The sequence below is a fragment of the Penaeus monodon genome, chromosome 42, assembly GCF_015228065.2.
Source record: "Penaeus monodon isolate SGIC_2016 chromosome 42, NSTDA_Pmon_1, whole genome shotgun sequence".
NCBI classification, from domain to species: Eukaryota; Metazoa; Arthropoda; class Malacostraca; order Decapoda; family Penaeidae; genus Penaeus; species Penaeus monodon.
In genome coordinates this window covers 20,564,422-20,575,151 of record NC_051427.1, presented here as the reverse complement: position 1 = coordinate 20,575,151, position 10,730 = coordinate 20,564,422, and positions in this window count along the sequence as shown.

Genomic DNA, 10,730 nt, shown 5'->3' with positions numbered 1-10,730 from the left:
TGATGATAATGATAATGATAATGATAATGATAATGATAATGATAATGATAATAATAATAATGTTAATTACACACACACACACACACACACACACACACACACACACACACACACACACACACACACACACACAAACACACACACACACATTGAGAAGATATCAAAGTATAAAGACCTGGAAATAGAGGTGGAAAAGATGTGGCATTTAAAAACCAAAACTTTGCCTGTTGTTATTGGAGCACTTGGCCTTGTAAAAAAAAGGTACGGATAAGTTTCTTGAGCAAATACCAGGAAATCCAAAATTTGAAGAAATCAAAAAAATAGTCTTAAACAGCACAGCACATGTTCTCAGAAGAGCATTATCAATCTGATGTGTTCTTTGTGTGCGTGAATTGATTTGATTGGATGTTTTGATTTGTGGTTGTTCTGCATATTTGCATGTTTTTGTTGATGTTCCATTGCCTCAAACTTCAATCACCCTAGGTCACTGGTAGTGACTCGGTGTTTGATTTTAATTAGCAGATCTAAAGAAACTTTCGTATAAAATATTAATAATAATGATAAATATGATAACAACAACAACAACAACAACACACACACGTTGAGAGAGAGTCAACTGCAACGAGTACCGCTCTGTTTTTATGTTTGTTTAATGGGTAACAAACTACGAACAGACCAGAAAATGAAGCCAGTGAAAACAGCATTAGAACTGAGGCTCTTGAAGCCAAAGTAGACAGCATGGTAGCAGAATGTTTAAAAAAAATATGTGAAGAATATGTAAACTTTAATTAAATGGTAATAAATGTTGCTCAAGAACACAATCATTCAGCGAGAGAATACTGGAATATTTCATTAAAAATAAATAAAAATAAAAAACTAAGGAAAGGATGGAAGAAGTAGAAAGTAACGAGAGACAACTCGAAGCAAAGAATCTGCAAGAAAAAGTGATGGAGTAATCAGAGTACGGAAACTTAAGCAGACTGAAGGCAATTTGTCAAGCAGCCAGTCTCAAATGATGGAAGAAGCTACACACGCCGATGTATCGAGAGTAAAGGAAACATATTTAGAAAATAGAGTACTCTCCTCTTTAGGAAAAATGACCACGCAAATACTGTCGGCTACAGGAAAAAGGGGAAAGTAAGGGAAGAAAGGTTACGATCATTACCAAGAGCTTAAAGTCTTAAAGATTTCTTTAATGACAAACAGGAACACTCCTGGAAGAAAAGAACTTAATATAAGAAAGGATTGGAAAAAGTCAATAAGAGGTAAAAAAAAAATATTATGATTCAAAACCTAAGCAAGAAAGGGCCCAAAGTGTTTCGATGAGAAACTGAGAGAAACAAGCAGCACCTTTGGAATAGGTTCCGAAGACGTAGATTTTAGGTAGCATGTGAAAGTTTTAAAGTAGGAAGAAGTGAATATACCTATACCACGAAGGAGAAGAAAGTAGCGTAAGAAAAGGACATAGTAAATGTGCGGATCAACCAAAGCTCTTCTTTAATTACATAAATAGTAAGATCAAATTAGCGTCATCAGATACAATAACATTGGTCATACTAAGGAGGAGTAAATTAATAAAATCCTTAATGAGAAATTTCAGTCAGGACTCATTCTTTGAAATGGCAAGTAATTGTACAAATGCAATTCATAATGCTGAAAATACTCAACTCAAAAAAAATTGAATGGAAGACCTACGAAAAGGTTTAGACAAGACCAGATGAAATACCCAGATGAAAAATTTAAACTAGGTTCTTAGGGAATGTGCCAAAGAACTATGTACCCCTTACTTGTTAATATTCGCAAATTCAGTGAGACAAGGAAAACGACCATAGGCTTGGAAACTCGCCAGTGTTACACCTTTACATAAGAGCAGCGACAAACAAAACCCTCTAATTTATTGACAAGTTTCGTTAATCAGTGTAGCATGTAAACTGTCAGAAAGGATAATTAGGAAACATAGGGTTGAAGTATTTCATAAACACCATATGATTTCCAATAAGTAATTGGTTTCTGAAATATTACAAGACAATAGACGACTTGGGTGGATTGTGTAACTTAAACCTTACAAAGGCATTCGATAAGGTGTCTCATCGAAGACTATTTTTGAAACTAGAACACTTAGGTGGAGTGAAAGGCATTCTCCTCGAATGGATGAAAGACAGAGGAGCACCTACATGGAGACGAATAACTAGCGAAATTCTTCAAGGATCAGTCTTGGCACCGATTATGGTACTATTTTCATCAATGATTTAAGGTCTAACATAAGCCCAGGTAGTGATCTGAATTTGTTTACAGGCGACACGAAGTACAAAAAAAGGATAATAGACAACATCCAAAGTGACATCGCAAAGTTATTCTTTATAGCTGTACTCGGAAAATGGAATTCAGCACCAATAAATTCCATGTAGTCGGTTTGGAGAAACTAAAAATCGTCCACTATACCAATAGAAATTAGGAGATGCACTATTAAACACAACCTTAGAGTAATCATAAACAGGAACCAGAGTCCAAATGATCATATAAATGAAAAGGTCCATAAAATGCTAGGGCTGATTTCCGACATGGAGGGGCCATTCGTGCATGCAGACAAAGATATGGTAAAGAAGATCATTACAGCTATCATAAGACTTAGTCTAGAGTACGGTGCAGTGGTATAGAGTCCACGCTTTAAAAAGAGTGGACAAGCGAAAAAGTTTAAGAGATATGAAAAAATGACTACTTTGCAAGAAAGAAGAAAATGGGGGTGAAGGGAAAGAGTGAACTTGGACAAAGATGACTACAATTTTGAACATAAGAAGGACGAGAGGACAAAGTAGAAACTTTAAAAAGAAGCGATAAAGATAATTCCCAACAGTAAGAAATTGGTAAACCAATTCTAAATTTAATTATTGGGAAACTGCCATCTGGCAGTCTGGACCCTACCAGTACCCCCGCCATGACTGGCTGAGGGCGTGGTCATCTTCTCTGGAAGGGCCGAAAGGGGATCGTTGCGGACTGTAATAACTACCCGTGCGCATTTACATCAGTTTTTTTTTTTTCTCAGTAATGCAGGCCAAAGATTTCTCCCACATTCTTCTGAAAAGATTCCGACGACCACATATGAGGCATCACAGACTAGGAGCAGTCTGGATTCACTCCCTGGCAAGTCCACAATAGACCGAATACTAGCGCTGAGTAATTGTGGAACGCCGTCGTGAGTTGCGTCGTGCAGGTTGATTGCAGCCTACATACGATCTCAAGAATGCGTTTGGATCAGGGCCATGTGAATCGCTATGGGAGATCCTGAGACTCAGGAGAATTCTGACACAGCGTTACTTAGCCGCTAACATAGCAAGCCTTGTATGCCTGCGTACTGAAAAGTGCTGCTAAAAGTTGTGATGGGGGGCTAGCTCAAACTTCTTCCCTGTTAATTCAGGGGTGAGGAAAGGCCTGCTAGTCCTTTTTCACCAACACTTGTTCAGCACCTGTATGACTAGCGATAATGAGCAGCAGCTACTAAGTCAAGTCAGTGTGGAGGAAGACTGGGCAATATCAAGGTCTCCAGACCTTGACTTTACCGCATGATGTGCCTATCCTATCTAAGTCCCTGGAGTCAAATGGTGGTGGATAATTGATGACATTTAGCAATGAGGCGAAGGACCTTAGGCCTAGAGGTTTCTAAGACCAAGACCAATATCAGAAACTTGGGGGCCTGCTTAAGGGAACCCGCTTCAGTAGCATCCATGCCTTGTGGCCGAGGGCGTTGAAGTACAGAGCTTACATAGCCTTGTAGCCATGTCCATTATTTCTGGTGTCAGACCAAGAATGAAGTCAATACAAGAATGGATGGGGCCTTCGACTGAACAATCACACAAGATCATTTGGAGATCAACAAGAGCATTTGGAGATGTCGCGGTATCCTATGCAGAAGCGACCAAGCTACGTGTCTGACAAGAACCTTGATACTGCCAATTTTGCTATGCCCAGATAGAAACGAAACCTGGAAGACCATCCAATAGCCTTGGAGCTCTCTCATCTTGATGCCCTATGTAACAAGTCTCTTTGCCTGCCCCGATCATGGGTACAGTAGGCTAGCGACTACATATTCCAAACTGACGCGTTAACACTGTGAAGCAGCCTGGCCTCGTTACTTGCCATAATCAGGGAAGCCAAATCAGGATATATGGGAACCGTAGCTTCGTTTCCCTAGTGATGACCCTAGCCCCATCAGCAGCTGTCTCTTTGCCGAGTGACAACCCTGGGCTGAGGAGCCTGACTCATGGTACGACCCCAGAAGGTCATGGCCTTCGGCGAGCTCGCTATGCGACCTGTCGCCGAGGAATTAGAGAGGGCCGTAGGGGCCTGCCCTGGGAGACTCGACACGAGGGACCACTCGTGGTTGCGATAGCGACAGGAGGGTGGAGCTGCCATGCGCCCCGTCAGCCGTTAGCCCTTGATGTGATGATAATGATATATTTATGCTATGTGATGATATATACACATATCGGGCCGCGGCCCAGCGGTGCGACCGGATGGTTAGAGAATTGGACTCAAGACTGTCACGACGGCAATCTGAGTTCGAGGCGTGTTCGAGTCACGGCCGGCGCGTTAGTTTCCCTTGGGCAAGGAACTTCACCTCGATTTGCCTGCTAGCCACATGTGTGCGCCCAAGCAGCCCAAGTCAGCTTCCGGGTAAATAGAGATGGTGACTCGAAAAAGAAAAGACAAAGAAAAGAGAGAACTCTCCCCTCCCCAACAAAAAACACCGGGGCGATAGGCAATGGCAAAACCACCGCCTCTTAAAATTGCCAAGAAAATTCATGGAAGCCCATCATCGTTTCAAGAGACCGCGGATTGGCCGCAATGGTAGAATACGGACTCAAGACTGTCACGACAGCCAATAATGAGTTCGAGGGTTCGAGTCACCGGCCGGGCGCGTTGTTCCCTGGGGAAGGAACTTCACCTCGATTAGCCCCTACCTAGCCACTGGGTGGCCAAGCCAGCCCAGTCAGATGATGTCCAAGACCCGAGATAAATATTCTTTTAGAAGGATTACCTAAAAAAGGCTATCCAACGCGACACTCCCGTGCGCGAAAGGAACACAAAAATGGGGACCCTACCACGTACTCACTCAAGAGCATCACAGCATGAAAAAACAACAACTAGTACTCATGCTGCTGACCACGGCGCTCAGACGATGAACTACGTAAAGGAAAATGCAGACGAAACAAGCAGCGTTTTCGACTCTGCGAAAAGGTACCAGAAAGAAAACAGATTCTGAAATTTAAAATTGATCATAGAGAACAAACAGAGCACATCAAAAAGACCGATATACTGATGTTTCATGGATTATGTGAAGGCTTTCTGATACTGTTGATCACGATATCCCTGGAAGAACAGAACGATATGATTACGAGTTTTTTTCCAAAACAATCATCTCAACAATTAAATAAAAGCCATGTATGAAACCAACAACAAGCGCATGTAAGGAAGCATACTTTATGGTTATAACAAGAATGGTTCGAAGTCAAACAAGGAGTGCGACAGGTTGCATACCTGCTAACTCAGCCACCCTCTTTTAAATATATTCATGAAAACAATTTTATGAGAGGTGCTCTAGAGAATTTTTATTGCTCGTGAAGCGACTAGTGGGTGTTGGAGGATACAAAATATTACAACCAGAGTACGCCGATGATATAGTTTTGATTCGCCAGCCAGTATCACTGAACTACAACAACTGACTAGATAAAGTTAGAGAAGCCAAGCGAAAAGGCTTGGCGTTGCTTTATTTCCTCTAATTGCCCCCCCCCATGAAAACTAAGTCATAAGCATCAAAGATAACCGGCAGTGAACCAATGATGAAAAGGTTACAATCCATGGAATGATTGTGGAAAATGTGAAGAGTTCATCTATATACTTGGAGCCTGTTTTAACTAATACATATGATGATTTCACATGAGATAAAAAGAAGAATTACCATTAAGCCAAAAATAGCCACAATTCGCTACTCAATAACATCCCGCGAGAAGACCGAAGCCATGCCATTAGGGCACCAAAGACCTAGAGGCTTATTAGAATACTCATTCAGTTTCCAATTGATCATATGCGTTCTATCCCCCCCAGAAAAACACCCTGAGCTGTTTGGCGATGCTTGAAGTAGATAGACAGAAAAAGATCAATAGTTTTGAAATGATGGTGTACAGACGAGTACTGTGTAATCTAGTGCGACAGAGAAGAAGACGATGATGAAGATGCTGAGAAAAATAATTTGTAACGACCGGCCCCTGTTGACATCTTCGAACAGGAGGAAATTAAAGTTTATTGGTAATGTATATCTAAAGACTAAAAAGTATGAGAAAAACTTGACCTCCTCCCCCGACAGGGGAGGTGATAGCGAAACAGAGGAAGAGGAAACGAAGACAAGACTGGCAGCGACAATATCAAAGATATTAGCGGCCGCTGGCAATGGTACAAGTGCGAAAGAAAGCGTAAGATCGGAGTTTAGTTTACCCTGAAGAGAATGGTGGACATGAGCGTCCACGGCTGCCTCAAACATGAGCATACCGCTTATTGATGATATATTATAGATATAATAGTATTATATATATATAGTATATAAGAATATATATATATATATGTATATATATATATATTATATATTATTATAATAGTATATATATTTTTTTTTCTCTTTTTTTATATATATGTACATTGTAATATAATGATTCACCGGAGATTAAAAAGAAGAATTGCAATACAAAAATGCCACAATTGCTCTCAATAACATTCGTTTTCAAAAAGACCAAAAGCACTAACTACGGACAAAGACTGAGGTATATGAACTCCATTAGGTTCCCAATTGCTTCATTATCGCGTTCTGAGTGTTGGGTGCTGAAGTAGAGTAGACAAGAAAAGATCAATAGTTTGAAAATGCTGGTGTTACAGAGCAAGGTACCACGTAATTTAGCCCTGAAGACAGAGAAGAAGACGAGATGAGGAAGGGCTGAGAAAGAAAAATAAATGTAAAGACCGGCTGTTGGACCATAAATTGAGCAAGGAGGAAATAACTAAAGTTATTGGTCATGTGATGAGAAGTTAAAAGTATGAGAAAGGACTTGGCTGACAGGATGGTGATACAGGAAAACAGGCGGAAGAGGCAAAACGAAGACAAGACTTTTATCGACAATATCGAAGATATTTGCGGGTGTCGATTGGTACAAGTGCCCCCGAAAAGCATAAGATCGAGTTTAGTGAGCCGAAGGATGAGTAGGAGAGGTCACGGCTGCTCAAACAGCAGCATACCGTTAGATGATGATATATACACATAAGATGTCGGGTGATATATAAGTGATATATATATATATATATACTAGTAGTATATATACAGTATAGCAGATAGACCAAAAAACAAAGGAGAACTAAGAGATATATACACACATGCACACACACACACACACACACACACACACACACACACACAATATATATATATAAAATCATATATATATATATTAATATATATATATATACTATATAATATATTATATATTAATATATACTAAATAGATATAATACACCATAAACATAGATGTATATATTATATAGTCAATATATATATATATATATCTACTCATACAGATATATATACTATAATACTATAGTATAATATAGATAGTATAAGTATATATATACTCGCAGTGACGGACAACCGGGCGTGTGGCCCTCGCGAGTGGTGCACGATCTAAGGCCAGTTGCTCCGAGGACCCAGCTCAGCCGCGCCCTTCAACATCTTTGTATATATATGTATCTCATAAGACTATTATACAAGGATTAGCCACATATTAGCCTCCCCTATGCCAGGCGTTGCTCGTGAGCGGTCGCAAGCAGAGGGCAGTCGGTATAATACCTGGTGAAAACACCTTCGGTCAGTCTACTGATAATCGGTTTCACTCTAAACAATATGTCCTGGCGTATTACAGTGTCAACCTGTTCAAAGCGGCCAGAGTATAGTTCTCCTAGTTAGTTTGGAGTGACTAGCGAGTCTTGAGAAGGAGCCTGTGGGCGATTACCACCGACTTTTCTTTTCTCCTGACAAACTCTACACCAATGATTAAATACAGAAGTGAATAATTCATACCACACGCCGTCGAGTCGAGGTATCAAGGGGGCGTTGTCAGTGGGCAACCAGGCTGACAATGTAAAACATGCATCTGGAAGCAAAGACGCAAGAAAAGTCAATTAAGAACAACATTAAAAAACGGACGGGGAACGTAAGGAAAATGAAAGAGATGGGTAAATTGCATACTAGTCTGTAACGAGATGGAAAGATACAACATTCAAATAACTCAGGAATCAGTGAGACCATGAGAAAGTAATGGAAGATTTCAAAACCCAGAAAACAAGACAGAATATTTTTCGTGAAAAGAAGAGGAAATTATAGTCACGGAGTGCTTGATGATTCTCACGAACCAAAAAATGCCAAAGCACTAATGCGGTACCAGCCCAATAAATGATCGCATTTCCCTTCAGAAGTACTGCAAAATCTCATAACATAGTATTAAATAGTGCAAGCCATCAACAAACATTGCAAGTGATGAAGACATGGAAATTTTTTATTAACACTCTCCAAGAAACTCAGACACAATAAAACCCTAACAGAGATGTAAAAGCAATTATAGGCGAAGACCTCACGGCAAAGCTAGGCAAAAAAACGCCATAACTAAAAAAATTACATCTGTGGAAATTCGGCGCTTGGATGATATAATGAAGAGGAGATTTATTGAGATCTGCTAGTACCAAATAACTAATTATAGCCAACACATGTCCAACACCACCCAAGACACTTGATACAGTAGGTCTATTCCACCAGACCAAAGCAACACACAACCAAATTGACTACATTGTGCTTGAACCAAGAAATGGAAAAGTTGTCATAAAAATGTCAAAGCAAGACCTGAGTGCCGACACTGCAAACAGTGACCAACCAACTAACTAACTATCGACTTATCAAATAAGACTCAAAAATATGGAGCGTCCAACACGCACCTCTAATAGCTCGCCTACAAAACTCTGACTAACAATTATAGAATTACAGTGTTCAATACAAATTTGAAATACTCAATCATGTGAAGATGATTAAAACCCCCCCCCCTCCATGAGTTGTGCGACTCCTTCCAAGAACTCCTGCCCCTGAGCCGCTGCCTTAAGAAAATTATCACCAAAAAGAAAAAAGACAAATTCCCCCTGCGATATCTGAAGAACACTAAGCAGAAATTGAAAGGCCAAGAAGCATAGCCTAAATCATAAGGGTATCAATAATCCAGTGTGAGAATGACTTAATGTTACAAAAACCAAACTACAAAAATTCAAAGATTCTTGCCAACGAGACTAGGAAAATATTAATGAACATATGCCAGAGATTGAAAGCTGCTTCTACAATAGGACAACTAAAGAACCTCTACCAAGGAGTACGTAAACATTTACACAAGCCTTTAAACTACAATGTACACTATATCAAAATGAAGATGACTGAGTTTTATGTCGATGGCACACAGAAGTCAAAGATAAGATGGAATCAATATTGCTTCACAAATTATACGTGTGTAGTGTGTGTGTGTATGCCCTTGTTTGTGTGTGGAGTGTGTGTTGTGCTGTCTGATGTGCTGTGTGTGTGCTGCATATCTTGTCGCTGTGGTGCTGTGTGTGTGTGGTGTGTGTGTGCTGTGTAGTGACATGCGTGTGTGCGATGTGTGCGTGTGTGTGATGTGTGCTGTGTGTTTCGTGTGTGTGTGGCTGTGTGTGGCAACTCTCGCTCTTGTACCAGCCCTTCTGCCCCTCTGTTAGTGTGTGTGTGTGGACCGTTGTGTGTGGGTGTGTTCGTGTGTGTGTGGTGTAGATCACGCATGCAATATACGTATAAATTCCTTTCGGAACTCGCTCTCATCCCCTTAATACCGTTAAGTCCCCCTAACTTCTGAAATCCGTCCTCTATTGAGTTCACGTGCTCATAATCTCCCCAAAACTTATTTACGTTCATTATAAACTCATACAAGATAATGAGAGACCTGCCGACTGTGATCGTTTGTACATGCTCCTCTAACGCATTTTCTTTTCTCCCGTGTTGTTGCTATGTTTGTTTGCATATGTTTTATTAGTTATAAAATATATAGTATTATAATATATTATATTAATAACTACCTATAATATATATATCATATAATAATATATATATATATCTATATTATATACTATGTGTATGTGTTTGTGTGTGTGTGTGAGTGTGGGTGTTGTGTGTGTTTGTGTGTGGGGTGCTGTGCGGTGTGTGTTGTTTGGACATATATATACTACACACACACATAAAAAAAATAGCATATGCATATTATATTAAAATATACTATCATATATATATACTATATTATATATATATATTATATTATATTACATACATTATATATATAGTAGGCACTACAATATATATACCTATATATATATATATATAATATATATACGTATATTATATTATTATATTATTAATATATATATACGTATAATACATATTATATATATATATGGACCCGCGGGCGGCAGAGTGCTTTTAGAGCATCGCGACTCAAGACTGCCACGACGGCAATCTGAGTTCGAGGGTTCGAGTCACAGACCGCCTCGTTGTTTCACTTGGGCAAGAGACTGCACCTTGATTGCCTACCTAGCCCACTGTGCGCGGACAAGCCAGCCAAGTCAGTGCTACGTCC